The sequence below is a fragment of the Bos mutus genome, chromosome 20, assembly GCF_027580195.1.
Source record: "Bos mutus isolate GX-2022 chromosome 20, NWIPB_WYAK_1.1, whole genome shotgun sequence".
NCBI lineage: Eukaryota > Metazoa > Chordata > Mammalia > Artiodactyla > Bovidae > Bos > Bos mutus.
The window spans coordinates 19,407,143-19,426,405 of record NC_091636.1 but is presented as its reverse complement, the minus strand read 5'-3'; the positions used below and the strand labels follow the sequence as shown (position 1 = coordinate 19,426,405).

General features: G+C 41.9%; 1 long non-coding RNA gene and 1 pseudogene across 2 annotated transcripts in view; one reads left to right on the top strand and one right to left on the bottom strand.

Moving 5' to 3' along the window:
• The window catches only part of LOC138984186 (uncharacterized), a 509,093-nt gene that overhangs the window by 85,172 nt on the left and 404,658 nt on the right, over positions 1 to 19,263 (top strand). Inside the window, exon 1 of one of the 2 annotated variants that reach the window (XR_011461446.1) lies at positions 12,326 to 12,548. The exons of the other annotated variant lie outside the window; for it this stretch is intronic. This is a non-coding gene — a long non-coding RNA (uncharacterized lncRNA). Of the gene's footprint in view, positions 1 to 12,325; positions 12,549 to 19,263 lie in introns of those variants that run through there. 2 annotated transcript variants of the gene reach the window in all.
• On the bottom strand, positions 3,697 to 4,184 carry LOC102266708 (histone H3.3C-like; annotated as a pseudogene).

The window sequence follows — 19,263 nt, the reverse complement described above, 5'->3', positions numbered from 1 at the left end:
TGTAACTAGTGACTGGAAGTATTTACTTCATTTGTAGTTAGAGGTTACTTGAGTTTGCCAAGGAAAGTTTAGAGGATACCAGATTTGAATTGATATAAAGATGACAGAATAAAAATCTAGATGATGAAAATTATCTTATCTTTTATTCAATTTTGCTCCTAAAACTGCAATAAATAAGAGATTATATTAGTTGAAAATATACATAAATTTAGAAAATTCAGACATATCTGTAGATAATAACCCTCTCAGGGAAACATTTAATGAATTTTCTTTTTAAACATATGAATTAGTTCCCTAATAGAGTTAAATTAATATTTTACTGTGAAGCTTTTTTTCACTACCAGAATCTGTGGTAAATTTGTAAAGAAAAATGGACTAGCCATTTATTACTACAAGAGCTTATTGGTTGCTTTGGCCATCTGAGTATTTAGTGAGTGACTAAAGTGGAAACGGCTTCCCAGGTAGCGCTAGTGGTAAAGAATCCACCTGCCAAAGCAGGTTAGATGTAACAGATGCAGGTTCTATCCCTGGGTCAGGAAGATCCCCTGGAGGAGGGCACAGCGACCCACTCCAGTATTCTTGCCTGGAGAATCCAATGGACGGAGGAGCCTGGCAGGCCTCAGTCCATCAGGTCACAGAGAGTTGGACATGATTGAAGTGACTTAGCATACAAAGTGGAAGCAATTTGAAATACTACCCTTACCGTATTCGATTTGGGTACATCCAGAGATATTTGCTGTGTTTGGCAAAAATAATTATTCTGAAACAATTGTTGAGCTGAAATTTTCTGTTGCCAGCAAAAATTCACATTGCCAAGTCCTCTTTGCCTTTATCTTCTAAATCCAAGAGTATTTCAAGGGAAATTCAATACAAACATGTCATATACCTTCAACTTCTTGATCCAATTAGCAGTTCTTTCTAGTTGCAGTGGGTTATCCATGGGGTCTTTTTAAAAAAATCTTACAGCTTGAAGGGGAGAATAAATGGAACTGATCCCCCCTAAGTACTGAGGACAGATGTGCATTGCTCAAAGACTCTCAGCTTAGAAAAGACTTTCTCCCCTCTTGGCAAATCAGGCAGCATGGAATCATCAATGGCCCAGCTCCCATGGTATTTTTATGAAGTTGTTTCAATGTGTGAAACATCCACCCCGTGGAGGTTTAAGTTGGTTGTAGCTTGAGCCCCACAAAAGTAGGTTCTGGGATTTATATAAGCCCTTGATTTATTGGAACACATCTAATGGTGTGAAATTCATTGACTCCTGTGATATGAGCTTGCATCTGGGCAAGACCCACCAGAGGCCAGGAAGTTCACAGTCAGATTTTTGTCCCTGAGAACATTTATCAGCTTCTATGAAATCCTCACCTGGCTCCATAAAAGCAATAGTTGCAACTACCTTAGGGGAAGTACCCAGTTAAATATGTTTCAGGTTGGCAATTCTTTTCTGTGAATATGAAGTTCAGAGTCTTCCCTGTAGTATCCTTCTAAGGTGAAATTGAAGAAGGAATCATGAGAGTTGTACTTGGAAACACAATTGGGAAGCTGGTGCTCCCCATTTAAAGAAGTGGCTTAAAACTTCTTTCAGTGACTTTCTAGGGGACAGGCAAAGTCATTTCCCCTTGATGTTGGGAAGCTGTAGGTGGGGTTAATTTCTTGATCAGTCACTCAGTCCTGTCTCACTCTTGGTGACCCCATGGATGGCAGTGTACCAGGCTTCCCTGTCCTTCACCATCTCCCAGACTTTGCTCAAACTCATGTCCATGGAGTCGGTGATGCCATCCAACCATCTCATCCTCTGTTTTCCCCTTCTCCTCCTGCCTTCAATCTTTCCCAGCATCAGGGTCTTTTCTAATGAGTCAGCTATTCCCATCAGGTGGCCAAAGTATTGGAGTTTCAGCTTCAGCATCAATCCTTCCAATGAATATTCAGGATTGATTTCTTTAGAACTGACTGGTTTGATCTCTTTGCAGTTCAAAGGACTCTCAAGAGTCTTCTCCAACACCACAGTTCAAAAGCATCAATTCTTGGATGTTCAGCCTTCTTTATGGTCTAATTTTCACATCTTTACATGACGACTGGAAAAACCATAGCTTTGACTAGATGGACATTTGCAGCAAACTAATGTCTCTGCTTTTTAATATGCTCTTTGGGTTTGTCATAGCTTTTCTTCCAAGGAGCAAGCGTCTTTTACTTTCATGGCTTCAGTCACCATCTGCAGAAGATTTTGGAGCCCAAGAAAATGAAGTCTGTCACTGTTTCCCCATCTATTTGCCATGAAGTGATGGGACTGGATGCCATGCTCTTCATGTTTTGAATGTTGAGTTTTAAGCTAACTTTTTCACTCTCCTCTTTCACTTTCATCAAGAGGCTCTTTAGTTCCTCTTCACTTTCTGCCATAAAGGTGGTGTCATCTGCATATCTAAGGTTATTGATATTTTCCCCAGCAATCTTGATTCTGGCTTGTGCTTCATCTAATCCAGCATTTTGCATAATGTACTCTGCATACAGGTTAAATAAGCAGGGTGACAATATACAGCCTTGACGTACTCCTTTCCCAATTTGGAGACAGTCTGTTGTTTCATGTCTGGTTCTAACTGTTGCTTCCTGACCTGCATACAGGTTTCTCAGGAGGCAGGTCGAGTGGTCTGGTATTCCCATTTCTTGAAGAATTTTCCATAGTATTTTTGTGACCCACACAGTCTAAGGCTTTAGCATAGTCAATGAAGCAGAAGTAGATGTTTTTCTGGAATTCTCTTGCTTTTTCTATGATCTAGTGGATGTTGGTAATTTGATCTCTGGTTCCTCTACCTTTTCTAAATCTAGCTTGAATATCTGAAATTTCTTGGTTCACATACTGTTGAAGCCTAGCTTGGAGAATTTTGAGCATGTCTTTGCTAGTGTGTGAAATGAGTGCAATTGTGCAGTAGTTTGAACATTCTTTGACATTGTCCTTCTTTGGGATTGGAATGAAAACTGACCTTTTCCAGTCCTGTGGCCACTGCTGAGTTTACCAAATTTGCTGGCATATCGAGTGCAGGAGTTTCACAGCGTCATCTTTTAGGATTTGGAATAGCTCAGCTGGAATTCCATCACCTCCACTAGCTTTGTTCATAGTGATGCTTCCTAAGGCCCACTTGACTTCACACTGCAGGATGTCTGGCTCTAGGTGAGTGATCACACCATCGTGGTTATCTGTGTCATTAAGCTCTTTTTTGTATAGTTCTTTTGTGTATTATCACCACCTCTTCTTTTTTTTTTTTTTAATAGTTTAATGTATTTTAATAGCAAACTTACAGGAACAGCACAGAAGTCAGGCAACATTAAAACATGTACTTGCACATAGGACAACTCACTTAGCAAAGTATGAGTGGACAGAATCTACTGTATGAGAAAAATGCTGCAAACACCGTTTAGTTGCAGTCAATAAGAAATTTACTTGTTTTTAAAAAATCCAAATGCTGGCATTTTCCAGAAAAATTTAACAGGTTTATTTATAATCGTTATAAAATTGAACTGCTGAAAAACTTGTTCACTGAAACATTTTGACTTGCATTAATGCTTTATGTCCCTGCATTTATATTAAAAATTCACACACAAATGAAAATGGAAGAACTGCCAATACTGGGTTTCTGTCCCCTATTTTTCCACATGCAATCATATACTTAGGTACCTTTTGACCCCATGGGGGGAAAATATCTAACATTCAGAACTACCAATAACAGGAAAAAGAGATTTTTTTTTTAAAGGATGAAATGTTCCCATCATAGTCAATTTGTAAGCATGTTCTCCACGTATGCAGCATGCTAGCTAGATGTCTGTTGGCTTAATTGTTACATGTTTGGCATGGATAGCACACAGGTTGGTGGGTGTCTTCAAAAAGCCAACCAGATAGGCCTCACTTGCCTCCTGCAAAGCACCAGTAGCTGCACTCTGGAAGCGCAGATCTGTTTTGAAGTCCTGAGCAATTTCTTGCACCGGACGCTGGAAGGAAGTTTGAGAATCAGTTCAGTGGACTTCGGATAACGTCTGCTTTCACAGAGTGCCACAGTACCAGGCCTGTAATGATGAGGTTTCTTCACCCCTCCAGTAGAAGGTGCACTCTTGCCAGTGGCTTTTGTAGCGAGTTGCTTCTTTGGGGCTTTATCACCAGTTGATTTGCTGGCAGTCTGCTTTGTATGTACCATGGTATGGAGACCTCCTTACTTACCTGGCTTCTCCTTCTGCTGGAGCTTGGTGAGCTAGAGGTGGCCACCTTGCCACCTCTTCTTAATATCTTCTGCTTCTGTTAGGTCCATGCCATTTCTGTCCTTTATTATACCCAAATTTGAATGAAATATTCCCTTGGTATCTCTGATTTTCTTGAAGAGATCTCTAGTCTTGCCCATTCTATTGTTTTCCCCTATTTCTTTGCATTGTTCACTTAGGAAGGGTTTCTTACCTCTCCTTGAAATTGTTTGGAATGCTGCATTCAGCTGGGTATATGTTTCCTTTTGTCCTTTGCCTTTTACTTCTCCTTTTCTCAGTTATTTGTAAGGCCTCCTCAGATAAGCATTTTGCCTTTTTTCATTTCTTTGTTTGGGGGATGGTTTTGATAACCGCCTCCTGTACAATATTATAAACCTCCGTCCATAGTTCTTTAGGCATTCTGTCTATCAGATCTAATCCCTTGAATCTGTTTGTCACTGCCACTGTATAATTGTAAGTGATTTGATTTAGGTTATACATGAGTCTGAGTGAACTCCGGGAGTTGGTGATGGACAGGGAGGCCTGGCATGCTGCAATTCATGGGGTCGCAAAGAGTTGGACACGACTGAGTGACTGAACTGAACTGATACCTGAATGGTCTAGTGGTTTCCCCTACTTTCTTCAATTTAAGTCTGAATTTGGCAATAAGGAGTTCATGATCTGAGCCACAGTCAGCTCCCAGTCATGTTTTTGCTGACTGTATAGAGTTTCTCCATCTTCACCTGCAAAGAATATAATCAATCTGATTTTGATATTGACAATCTGGTGGTATCATGTGTAAAGTCATCTCTTGTCCTGTTGGAAGAGGGTGTTTGCTATGACCAGTGCATCCTCTTAGCAAAACTCTGTTAGCCTTTGCCCTGCTTCAGTTTGTACTCAGAACCTTCAAATAGGAAAAACCAAATTCTTGTTCACATTTGGATTGTCTGTGCAATATTGTCATCATAATCCAGGAAGAGGTAATGTAGGACTTGTACTGTGAGTATCACTGTCTATTTCCTTTCTGATTTGTCCAAAGTATGTAAGTGATAATTCATATCATTCCTTTCAGGGAGCAAAACAATCAAAACCACCATCAGTACAGACTCAGGGTATCCTTGGTGCTAGAGGTGTCTATCATAATAATGATCCCTTACATCGAGTGGAGTTTGACATTTATAGAGCTTTTATAAACATTACCACATTTCATCTTCATAATAGCCCTGTCAGGAGGTTTTGTTATTTCCATTTTTCTGTTGAGAAAAGGGAATCTCAGTGATAGTAACTGAGTTGGTCAGTTTCAGAAAGGATCTTCAGTGAATGTCTTCCGCCTCTAAGTCTTGGGAAGTTTGTACTGTACCTCAATAAGGATTTATGACAGGAGCAAATGTAAGGGCTCAGTGTGGATCTGGATAAGAAACATCACAGCTATGAAAGTGATGGGAGAGGTCTTGTCATTTCTTAGATTATTCCAGAGAATGATGTGATGAGAAGAGAGAATGGCCATCAAAGAGTTCCCCATCCTCATCTCAGAGGTCTAGGAATATGTTTAGTTGCTGGACAAAGGGAAATTAATGTGGTAGATGGATTTAAGGTTGCTAACCAGATGAACTTAAAATACGGAAATTGTTTTGGATTATCTGCATGGGTCTCACATAAGGAGGGAGGCAGAAAAAGAGAGTCAGAGGAAGATGTAACCAAGGAAGAAGGGCCAGAGCCGGGTGACATTGCCAGCTCTGAAAATGCAGGAAGGGGCCACACACCTTCCTGGGGTTGGGGATGACCTAGAGAATCTGAAAAATACATGGAAACAAATCTTGCCCTAAAACTTCCTGAAAGGGACAGAGCCAGGCCACACCTTATATTAGCCCACTGAGTCCCGTGTTGGACATCTGACCTACGAAACCGTAAGACAATGACGTTTTGCTGCCTTGTGCCACAAAGTTTGTGGTAATTTGTTACGGCAGGAATAGAAAAGTAAGCCAGTTGGAAGGCTGTTAGAGCCAGATCGGTAACTCTTTTCAAAGCAGGCAGTGCAACTAGGAACCTGTGTTATCACCATGTGAGGACAGTTACAGGTTGGATCGATAGTTCATTCAATTATTTATTAATAAATATGTCTGGCACATCTACTTGATGCCAGGTACTATTCCAGCAGCAGCAATAAACAAGACATAAAAAAAATCCTGTGTTCATGAAGGTATCATTGTATTATAGAAGGGGAGACAGGCAGTAAATAAGTAAAATACATCATATACTCTATAGTGAGAAGAAAATTATAAGGAGAGGATGAGAGGAAGTGGTGTGTGTACAGTGGTTTGCAAATTTTAGATGGGGCTTCCAAGGGCAGGTTCACTAAGAAAGTGAAATATAAATAAAGACCTGAAGAGGAAGAGGAGACAAGCCACAGAACTTTCTGGAGAAGAGAGACTGGAACAAAGAAAATGATTGCAAAGGCTCTGAAGACAGGAGGGGTCCTGACATGCTGATGGATCAGAGAGAGTGGGTTGGTGAAAGTGTGGGTAAAACTTCTGCTGTTTCATCCAGCGTCTCCTTAACAGTGGGTTTACAAGCTGCTTGCTTTTGCATGGGGTAGGAGCGTGTTGGTTTTACATATCAGTTTATTCAAAAGCAAACGTTGTTTTAAAAATAAGATGAATATTGAATTGGTTTATAAATGAGACTGTTAATTAAACCCCAGGTGCTGCACATAATTTCACATTCCGTGACCAATAAAAGTTGCTGGAGAATGGAAAAAAAAAAAAAAAAGACTAATAAAAGACTTCTGGAGTGCTTGGTTGATTTGAATAGTGGCTTATAGCCTCATCAAGCCTGGAGTTGGAACTTTTTCTCCTCAGCTGGTGGCCCTTTTTTATCACCTCTACTGCAGAGCGAAAGCAGACCATTTCCAAAAGTCTGCCTGAGGCAGCCTAAAGCAGATAGTATCAGAGAATTTTTCAGTGCTGATAACCAATTTTATGGATCAGTCATTTGACTTAATGAAGAGAATGGGGGAAAGTGATGCAAGAAATGTAAGTACCGGTTGGCATTTCCTTGAAAATCTTAATAACTCTTGCTTTTCAAAGAGTTATGTGGTTGGGTAGTGCCTGTAAACAGGCTGACTTGGGAATGCTTTCAACCCAGTCAATGGTTCACGGAGTTATGCTGGGAAAGGCCAGTCTCTTTTTTTTTCTCATCACATTGCTCGTATCTAATAGAAATCTCTCAGAGGAACTTTTATCCCTCTGTCTAGAGACAGAATCCACAGTTGTCATCCCCCTAAAGCCATTGGGTAGCATTTCTTTAAAGGAATAGGCTAGACAGAGTACTTCGAGTGATCCTTGCAATGGAGGGGTGAGCACCTGCAGCTAAGAAGGAGCCAAGGGTGACCAGAGAGGAGCAGATCAACTGGGGTAGTAGGTTGCATTGCCTACAGACTCATCCTGGCAAGAGGGACATGTAAGAAGTGTCAGAGCTTGGTCTCTCACACAGCAAAGATCTGTGGTGGAGCAAACTTCAGGAAGAGAAAAGATGACCCTAGACATATGTGGCAGTCTAAAATCATGGCCTCAAAATTCTTTGGTGCTCTTCCTGTCAAGAAGTAAGGTCTACACGTCCTCCCCGTGAACCTTCTCATGATGGCTTGACCAATAGGCTGGAGCAGAGGGACACTGTGTCTGACTGAGTACAGGCCTTAAGAAGTGGTATAGTTTCTGCTTACAGTCTATTGAGGCAGTTGCCAGGCTGTGGGGAAGCTAAGCCTCCCCCATGCAGGCCCACGTGGAGAGGAACCAGTAGCCAGCAGATCCCCCAGTGCCGGTTGGGTCACCCCAGTTGGCATTTCATGGAACGGAGGGCTGTGCCTGCTGAGCCCTGCTCAGATTGGGAGAAAATGAAATACATATTGTTATTTTAACCTACTTACTTCTGGGGTAGCTTGTTGTATGTGTAAAATTGCAACAAGGCACATTTTAGGAGATGGGACAGAGAAATGTCAGGTCTCATATAGGATTGTTTTGCTATTTCAAATATATTTAATACGAAGCATATGATTAAAATCATTGTTAGCCATTCTGGAATTATTGATTCTTTCCTCATAAAAATGCACATATATCAACCATTTGGGTACAGTTTCAGGAGTCTCAGGCCCTCCTGTGTTTTTCCACAGGCATATAGACCTCAGCTAGAGCATCTCTCCACCGCTGTTTGTTATAAAGTGGAATTTGGCATAAGCATAGGGGAGGATGAGGGAAAGGACACCGAACTTTGTTATTAGGCTTGTGCTTTGTTCTGGCCCTTTCACTGACTTGCTCCTTATTGGAGGATAAAGTGCAAAACCTCTGTACTGCAATTTCTTGGATGGTAAATTGTTGGTTCAAGTCATTCATTTCTTCAAAGGAATGCTGAGATGGAGGAAAAAAAAAAAAAAAAAGGAAGTGAATGCTTAGAAAAGTTGTAATTTGCCCCTCAGAGGTACTTAAGGAGTATTGAGTTAATTGCTAGCTTCTGTTATCCATTGGGGATTGCTTGATTGGGTAGCCCAAACCTTTAAGGGCAAGATATTGGTCATAAAACAACTCTGAGACATGGACACCAGGCAAAGAAAATCAAGGAGTATAGGAATGAAAAGGGGAATTAAGTACAGCATGACCTTTCACTCTGTTCTCCTTGGTTCTGTAGTTATTGGAGAGAAACTAGGAGAAACAGTAGGCTGCAAAAATTGGTATCAGTTTACACCAAAGCAAAACTCTGCTCACCAACACAAGGACTTGGAAGCAGTATACACAGAGATCTCACAAAATATAAAAACACAGAAACTGCCTTCAGCACTGGCGTCATTGTGTAGAAAGTCTATTTACATTGGTTCTTGTGAGGTCAGCAAAACATTTTGAATAGCAACTCTTTGGCTGCCTACACTGAATCTGGAAATATGAAATAAAATATAAACAGCTGACCTGACTTCTGAGCAGGGTGTTCCAAAATTTCTTCTTTGCTTTCTCCTGCAACAGATTGCATTGTTACTTTATGTGTAGATTTCTGTCACCTCAGATGAAAGGATCCTGACGTTGGTTAGGGTAAAACCCAAAACACAGGTGATGGAAGGGAACACCCAATGTTATAGCCTCCAACAAGGAAGATCCACTGTGGTTGTTTTCCTTTCCATTGTGTAACCATAAGGATGGGGAGGGGCAGGGGGAGAAAAGCTGAAATCACGTCTATATGGATGGAAGGCAATTTAGTTTCCATCAGACGTGGTGGCATTGATCAGTGAATAGCAAAATCTTGAACAACAGTTGCCCAGTACAAACTGTGTCACAGGATCCAGTTCAAAGATATCTGCAGTTTGTTTAGTTTTCACGTCAATGCAGGCAGAGTCAATTTGGGCTGAACTAAAATGACCTTTGGAAATAGTTTATCACCTCTTCTTTTAGCAACTAATATGTTAAAAAAACCCTACCCCAAAATATGAATTTAATCCTTATTCAGGCCAGTGAAAGTTGAGGGGAAGACTACCCCTACCCCACACTGCATTGGTTTTCTGCCCATCAGCATTGAAGGGGGCAGAAGTCTTCTGCAGGGACAGTTCAGCTGGGGCACAGAGGCAGGTGACCTTGAGGGGCCAGTAAAGTAGGTCTTAGGAGGTGATTATATCACTTATTTCTTCCTTCTGTGTGTGTGCATGCTAAATTGCTTCAGTCATGTCCAACTCTGTGCTACCCTATGGACTGCAGCATGTTAGGCTCCTCTGTCTATGGGATTCTCCAGGCAAGAATACTGGAGTGGGTTGCCATGCCCTCCTCTAGGGGATCTTCCTGACTCAGGGATTGAACCCACGTCTTTTACATCTACCTGTATTGGCAGGTGGGTTCTTTACCACCAGTTCCACCTGGGAAGCCCTTCTTCCTTCTAGGGGTATCTAACTATAAAGATAGGCCCAGTGTAAAGCCCACTTACAGTCAGACACTTGAAAGTGCCTGAGTGTGAAAAGTTGAAATGTGCTCACAAAATACCCATGAGTGAACACGTAGAAGATTTTTTCTCAGGGGTTCCCTGTCAGAGTCTCTTAAGCACCCAGTTTCCCTTGAAGGAAACCAGTGCCAATAAAGAGACACTTAAAGAAGCTGAGGCAGAGTAAACCATATTGATTTATAGCCCATATATAAGGAAAAGTTAGAAGGTGATTGCTTCTTGGCAGGAAAGCTATGACAGACCTAGGCAGTATGTTAAGAAGCAAGGACGTTACCTTGCTGATAAAAGTCTGTATAGTCAAGGCTATGGTCTTTCCAGTAGTCAGGTACAGATGTGAGAATTGTACCATAAAAGAAGGCAGAGCACCAAAGAATTGATGCTTTCACTCTGGTGTTGGAGAAGACTCTTGAGAGTTCCTTGGACAGCAAGGAGATCAAACCAGTCAATCCTAAAGGAAAGCAACCCTAAATACTCATTGGAAGGACGGATGGTGAAGTTGAAGCTCCAATACTTTGGCCACCTGATGCGAAGAGCTGACTCATTGGAAAAGACCCTGATGCTGGGAAAGATTGAGGGCAGGAGGAGAAGAGGGTGACAGAGGATGAGATGGTTGGATGGCATCACCAATTCAATGGACATGAACTTAGACAAACTCCAGGAGATAGTGAGGGACAGGGAAGGCTGGCATGCTACAGTCCATGGGGTCAGCAACAACAAAGGAAAAATCTCCCTACCTAGCAATTTTTTAAGAAAACCATGCACTAAAGGGAAAATTGCTATATCCCCTCCCCCATCTTTCTTATGCTTTGTTTTGTTTGCTGTGTTAATTGGAGATTTACATTACTTATTCTGTATGATATCCAGACCTTTCAGGAATTATTTGGTATTTTTCCAGTTGTTCCTCCTTCCTGGCCTTGGGCGTGGTGCTGGAGCATCAGAGAGAAATCGAGCGTAGTCCCTACTCGTCAGGAGTTCACACTCCAGCTGGCTGGCCCAACCACAACCAGCAACTACCATGCGGTTTGATGAGGGAGACAGTTTGACAAGGCATGGCAGTGGCATGGATGCAAGTGTTCGACTTAGGGGCAGGAAATTGAGGGGAAGCTTGAGATCTTGAGATGGGGCGGGATATGTGAGCTGTATCCTGTCAAAAAGTGGTGGTATTTCAGATGGAGGGGAAGAGGCTTGGGAGGTAGAGGTGGTCTGGGAAGAGGGACTAGTAAGTCCAAAACACAGAGGTGACAATGGCCTTGTGTGTTTTGGGAACCTTTGGGAGGTTGGTAAGGCTAGAGCACGTGGGAAATGACGAAAGAAGAAAGAAGGAGACGAGCATGGAATGTCTGGTAGGCTGTGCAGAGGCACCTGGAGTCTTTCTAAAGCCTCTGGGAGCCTCCCAGGATTTCTCAGAGTCCCTCGGCAGCCATGGTTCCCACGCAAGCCAACAGTGACTGGAAGTTTGCTAGACTCCAAGGAGGCAGGCCCAATGAGGGGGAGTTAACCCCCTTGGTAGCAGCCCTGAGACAATGATGGATAAATGTCCCAGCTTCCTGGTCCCTGAGTGGGGCAAAACTGCAGTTCATCCTTGGGTGTCCTGGAGGCCCCCACTGGATGGAGCCCCACTGCTCACAGCAGTGATCTGATCATTTTCACATCAGTATTTCTTCTCACCCCTGCCGTTCTTCCACGCCCCTTACACTTGCTCCTGGGGGTCTCTTCTTCAATAATATTTGCACTTAAATTCTTAGCTTAGAGTCTGTTTCTTATGGAACCCAACCTAAGCCAGTGTTTTGGGAGATGGGGAGAGATACGGTCATGCAGGTAGACTCTACATGGTTTTCATGAACATGAAGGTAAGAGGGGAGGATTCAAGAGCAATTTAGAAAGTACAATTTGTAGAAATTACAGCTTTGCTGGATGTATCGTGAGAAGAAGGGAGGGAGTCTCAGGTGACTCATGGTTTGGGCTTGTGAACTGGGGAACTCTATTAAGCAAGATAAGGACCACAGGCTGGAAAATAGCATTTTTGGTGACATATAAGGAATTTGGATTTGATTATGTCGAGTTTGAAGAATTGCCACAGACAGTGTGAAGCTTAGAGGAAAGAAGCAGCTTGGAAACCCCAGCATTGAAGACAGGCATCATTTCCTAAGTAGCAGGGAAAGCTATGGTATGAGTGTGGGCAGGGGCTGTGGGGAAAACCCAGCAAGGACAGAACCCTGGGAATACATGCCAAGCCTTACCAAGCATATGGGTGAGGAGGACCTGCTAAAGAGGAGTAAAAGACCAGGCAAGGGCCAAGAGAGTGATATTGCAGAAACTGAGAGAGGGAGAAAACAATGAAGAGCTTCCATGAGGTAAGCCTGCACATTTCCATTGGATGTAGACGCTGGGTGGTCAGTGGTATCTTTAGGAAGTTGGTATTAATTTGGATCAGTTAGAGAAGCAGGAGGGGTTTCCCCCCTTAAGAAATCTAATTTTATCACTTGGAAAATAGGTTCAACAAGAAATGCCTCAGTTCAGTTCAGTTCAGTTGCTCAGTTGTGTCCGACTCTTTGTGACCCCATGAATCGCAGCACGCCAGGCCTCCCTGTCCATCACCAACTCCCGGAGTTCACTCAGACTCACGTCCATCGAGTCAGTGATGCCATCCAGCCATCTCATCGTCTGTTGTCCCCTTCTCCTCCTGCCCCCAATCCCTCCCAGCATCAGAGTCTTTTCCAATGAGTCAAGTCTTCGCATGCGGTGGCCAAAGTACTGGAGTTTCAGTTAGAAATGCCTAGAAGAGTATAAATAGATGAGCATACTTTCTAATTCTAGGTAAACATGATTTCAGTTAGCATGCCAAAGGATACAACCCTCTATTTAGATGATTTGTATAAAATCGGAGACTTACAAAGCTTCAAGTTTATTGTTCTAATTGGGCAAGATTTTTCCTTCTAAGCTAGCTGTTATTATTATTTTTTTTAAGTTGGTCCTACTCCTGTTCAAGGAGCTTCCCAGGTGACTCAGTGGTAAAGAGACCACCTGCCAATGCAGGAGCTGCAGGGGATGTGGGTTCCATCCCTAGGTTGGGAAGAGCTCCTGGAGTAGGAAATGAAAACCCTCCCCAGTCTTCTTGATGGGATAATCACATGGACAGAGGAGCCTGTCAGGCTACAGGCCATGGGGTCACAAAAGAGTCAGACACAACTGAGTGACTGAGCATGCATGCACTCCTGTTTAAAAAACAAAGCAAAACAAAGTTTAATTTTATAGCTGGTGCCCTGTTGAATTTTGAATAACAGTGATACTTTCTGTGTCTTATTTAGTTACTTGTGATTAAGGATTTAATCTCTATGGTTAGACTGGGTAAGTATTAGAACGATTCCCCTATGACTTTCTAAGATCCCTGGGGAGGTACTTCTCTGTGCCTCAGTTTCCCCATCTGTAAAGTGGAGGTGACATTCTGAGGTAATATAACCTCAGAATGTTTCTCTCAGGACAATTGAGTTAATTCTAGTAGTGTACTTAAAACCATGTGTGGCACAGACTAAGTGCTTAGTACCTTTTAGTATTGAAATACTATTTATTAGTGTTTTTCCTATGTATTATCCATTTCTGTTGTTAAAAATCGGGAGACAGCATGATGTAAAGGAATAATGGTTGGACTAGAAAACAAAAGAGTAAGGGTCTATTCTCAGTTTTTTCTGTCAACTCCACTCATTTCTCTGAGCTCACTTTTCTTCATTTGTAAAAGACGGAGGTTGGAAGACAAAACCTTTGCCAGTCTTGGCTTTAATATTCTGGAAGCCTGCCATTTGCTTGGGGGTGGAGGGAGGAGGTTGCTGATTTACATTCGTGGTCTTAGCTATACCCTGTTTTTCCCTGAGGGAAAGATAAACGGGCAAAAAGGGAAATCTGAAAACCTTGCCACTAGGCTTTATGAAAAGTGTGAAAAGTTGTGTGAAAAGTTTTGGTTTACTTTCACACAATTCCTTTCTTGGGCTGAAACGCTCAGATCAATTGCTTGTGTTCTCTTTGGATAGCTTATCTTTTCTTTTTGTGTATATCCAGTGATTTTTCATTTTTGGCATTTTAAAATCCCTTTTATAGAAAAATCAAAACATTTTCATGCATCCATTTTATTTGTTAATGCTATAATCTATATAAAACCAGCCCACTTAAAGTAATTATTCTTTTACATCATAAATACGACATGAAAATAAAGTAATAATTATATGATGTGCTGTTTTCTTGTATCTTAACACATTTTTGAGGTCTGAAAATTGGTCCCTTTTCTAGTTTTGCCCTTAATCCAGTGCATTTTTCCTTTGATGAGTTATTTTTCATATGCACACACGGGGGAGCTTTTGAGACACTGGTTTGGATGTTATACGTCAATGGCTTTCCCAACAACTTGAGTCTGAGGTGATGGAACAGAGTTCTCCATCACGGGCAGCATAAGAGGCTGAGATTTCCTTAGCGTTTGTTGTCTGTTATGAGGTCCTAGGAACAATTTGTTATTCTCTCCTAAAAGTAGCTGTGTATGTGCATTCTCAAGCAAAAAAAAAAAAAAAAAAAAAATAAAAAAAGGAAGATTTTAGCAGATTTGTTTTCTGATGCCTCAATAAGAAGATTATGGGACCTAAAAGCATGGTGGAATAGAAGAAAAAATCCTACCTGAAAGGAGAAGAAGAAAAAGTGAAAGGTCAGAGTTGAGCCTGATGCTCTTGGCCTCTTGCTCTGTTTGCTGTTGGAGGGAAATGCAGAAAAATAGAGAGTGCTGTGTTAAGTGAAAAGAAGCCTCTGTTTCACAGGCCCTGAACTGGCTTTATCATTTTCTTTTTTTTGGACCCAATTAAAAAAAATAATTTTTAACGTAAATTAACACATAAAAATAGCCCTGGTGGCAGCTGCACAGATACATGATGGAGTATCATGGATGGCTGGGGCTTCCCTTTGCCCCAGTTTATTTGGATTATCAACAGCATCATAGTCACGCCCAGATGCTTTGCTCATGAAGCAGGGTTTTAAATGCCTTTGAAAATGAAGATACTATGAGAAAATCAATACTGCTGATTTTTTTTTTACTGCTATTTATATATCCACAAAACCCTGGATTAATATAAATTTATTTAAAATTAAACAGACCATTCTTTGTGATGAATGGGAAATAGGTAAAAGTAGCTTCTCCTTCTCACTGGTTTTGGCTCCCAAGGCAGCCAAATTATATTCTCTGCAGTTTATGTTTGACTCTTTGCCACTCCTTTTCTCTAATCTTTTCCTCGGGACTCTCTCTCACTCTTGTGGTTTCAATCACCAACTGTATTACCATCCTGGACTTCCATCACAGACTCTAACTGTACATTTTCTACCACTCACTAAACATTCCTACCTGGATATTGGAGTCAGATGTAGTAAATCAGGTGCCAAACTTACCTTCCTTCCTCCACTTGTCTGCTCAGCCTCCTCCTTTACTCCCCACCTCAGCTCACCAATCCCTCCTGGCTTTTCCACTTCTACTCTTTTTTTAATAACTTTATTTTATATTGGCGTATCCTGTTGGCAATGATGGGATAGTTTCAGGTGCATAGCAAAGAAACTCAGCCATACATATGCATGTAGCCATTTTCCCCCAGACCCTCTCCCATCCAGGCTGCCATATAACATTGAGCAGAGTTCCCTGTGCTATGCAGTAGGACCTTGTTGGTTATTCAGTTTTTAAACATAGCAGCATGTACATGTCAATCCCAAACTCCCTCATTATCTCTTCCTTCCACCCTTCCCCGCTATGTGTCCATAAGTTCATTTTCTAAGTCTGTGAGTGTTTCTGTTTCATAAACATTTTATGTATTTGTATCATTTCTTTTTAGAATTCACATATGAGGGATGTCATACAGTATTTCTCTCTCTCTGACTTAATTTACTCAGTATGAAAATCTCTAGATCCGTCTATGTTGCTGCAGATGGCATTCTTTCATTTTTTATGGCCGAGTAATATTCCACTGCACACATATACCACGACTTCTTTATCCATTCCTCTGTCAATAGACACTTATGTTGCTTCCATACCTTGGCTATTGTAAACAGTGCTGCAATGAACACTGGGGTGCGTGTATCCTTTTGGATCACGTTTTCCTCTGGATGTTTGCCCAGAAGTCCCACTTCTGCTCTTGAATTTTTTGAGCCACCTAGGCTTGAAAATTTGGGGTCACTTTTGACACTTGCCTGTCTCATGTTCTGTGCTGTGTCATGACACCCCAAGACCACCCTTAGGCTTGATGACCTGCTGAAAGAATACATCGACTTAGAAAAGCTAGTACACTCATGGCTATGGTTTACTGAAGTAAAAGGACAGAGATTAAGAGAAAAGGGAAAGATGCATTGGGCATGATTTCTAGGAGAAAACAGGCACAGGCTTCCAAAACTTTTTTCCCAGGGGAGTCGCATGGCTGTGCTTAATTCTCTGAGCAATGATGTGTGATGCGATGTGCAACCAGGGAACCAGCAGAGCTCACCTGAGCCCTGGTGTCCAGGGTTTTTATTAGGAATCAGTCATGTAGACATGCAGTGCCAATGTGATTTATTTCAGTTGTTCAGACTCCAGATCCCCAGGAAAAGACAGGAATTCACTGTGAATCATACTGTTAGGATAAACTATTTGACCAGACTGATACTGCTTGGCTCAAGGCTTCAGGCATATAACACTTTTACCCGGCAGACTATTCTAAGGACTCAGAGCTCAGCTCCTAAGAGCTGGCCAAGTCCTGGAGACAGGACATTTTTGAGAACATGCAGGATTTGAGGAACCCAGCTCTGTTGAGTTAACCTTACAATCACCAGGCTTTATTGGTTACTGGCAAAAATGGGTAAGAGCACATACTTTGGTGTTAAACAGGTATGTGTTTCTAGCTCTATGAGGATTAAATGAGATGTAGTTAAGAGAAGAGTGGACATATAAATACTAAATGAATGTTAGATGATGGTTTGTTGTTGTTATAATTAGTATTGTGTCTGCCCTTTCCTCTCCCATGCTGCATCTGTCCATCTAGTCTAAGACCTTATTGCCTTTGCTTTCATGGTACATTAGCTTCCCACATCAGTGAACCTAGGAAGTTCTACGGCAATAATGGTCCCCAAATCTGAGCAGCTTGCACACACAGGAGGGTCTCTCACTCCATACTTACTCATTCTGAGTCAACTGCAGCTCTGCTCCATGTGGTTGTCATCCTGGGACCCAGACTGAAGGAACAGCTCTGCTTTGGGATATTATAAAAGAGCATGTGATAGAACCATTTACAGGCCCTTAAAGTTTTTCTTGAAAATGGCATGTTTTCTATGCATTCCCATATAATTGTCTAAAGAATGCCATGTAGGCAGACCTAAGGCTAATGGATTAGGAGTATATAATGTTCCCTTGGCAGGTGGTGGTGAGTGTTTGGATAATAATATAATGTCACCTTTCCTAGCTGGCCTCTCTGCCTCCAGGCTCCTCCTACTCTTGTCACACTCCAGTCTATTCTGTTGACTATCACCAAGTCTATATCCGCAAAGCTGAGTGTTGGTGAGTTATTTCCCTTCTCTAAAATTGCCTTAATTCACCATCTTCTACTGATTAGTCAAGTAAGCTCCTTTTTAAGTTCAACCACTCATGGCTCTCCTGTGCTCCAGTTAAACCTGAATATTCACCAACCCTGGGCCTATTTTATCTTAGCACCTCGCACTATTGCTCACGACAGCCATTTACTGAGAAGGATGACAAGTGCCTTACTCATAGTCATGCCTGAAACATGTGATGAATGAATGGAAAAATAAATGTTGCTCCGGTGTTACAAAGAAACCCAACTGCTATTCAGTGACAGGGAGGCCAGGCAGGGGAGTGTGGGGAGGTAGAGATCCAACTCATGCTTTTCTCACAAGCCAAGTCCTGAGGTGGGATATGCAGGAAGGGTGTCTTCTTCTAATTAACACATAAGCAGTGAATAGTATAGCAGTGGCCTTCCTTCTAGGGTCTTTGTATATTAAAAGGAAACCTCCTGAAGAGGATCTTTGTGCACCCAAAGGACCATACAATATGGAAGTCATCACAGAGCAGCGGGAAAAAAACTGTTGTTTAGGGTCTGCTTTTTTTGTAAGTTTCATGTCCTGGGCCACCAAGTCACCGACCTACTCAGCCTCCTTTGAATATCTGTGTCTCAGGGACCCTTCATGAGATGGAGCTCTCATGCCACTTTGGGTTTCATGAGAAGGGACCCATGGGCTTGGCTGAATTTGCCCATTTAAGTTTTAGTTATCCTGAGGGCAGCACCCCTCTTACTGGAGAAAATAGCTCTTGAGGCCAAAAATAGAAGACTGAGAGTAAAGGATGAATAAAAGTAACTGGATCTATTTCACTTGGTAAAAGAGATAAAGCCTGGCTTCATGAAAACGTTCCTAAAAATAAAAACCAATCCCTGGCAGTGCAGCAAATAAGCCAAAACGGCTTCTTGGGTGAGTGATTTTTAAGGTTTTTTTTTTTCTGGTTACAATTTAAAAAAGCTTCTCTAAAAGAAATCTGTTCCAAATTCAGTTACTAAAAGGGAGTGATGCCGATTAGTGGGAAGGAGAGCCAGAGGACTTCGGTGGCCCCAGGCGGTGACTGTGAACGTGGGGGAGGCTTCCTTGCTCCCTGGGAGTCTGCTCTCAGCCGGGCTGTGCCTAACAGCTGTAGAGCTGATGAAACCATTGTGAGTGCTGTCAGCATCGAGTTGGTTTTAACTTTTTAAGCAATATTTTACTTAGGCTTCTACTTTGTGTCAAGGGGGCTAAGTTTTTAGATGACTAAGGTAATAAACCAAGCAAAGTAAACTCAGTGTCATCTGTGTTAAGGTATTATTAATACTCCAGCACTAATGAGATGCTGAGTAGCAAGACAGAGATGATTAGTGGTCACAGAATAAAGGAATTGAGGAGGCAAATTTTTACATCCTTACAGATTAGGATTAAGAGTAGTGTGCCTGCGTACTCAATCATGTCTGACTCTTTGCGACCTCATGGACTGTAGCCTGCCAGGCTCCTGTGTCCATGGGATTTCTCAGAAAAGAATAAATA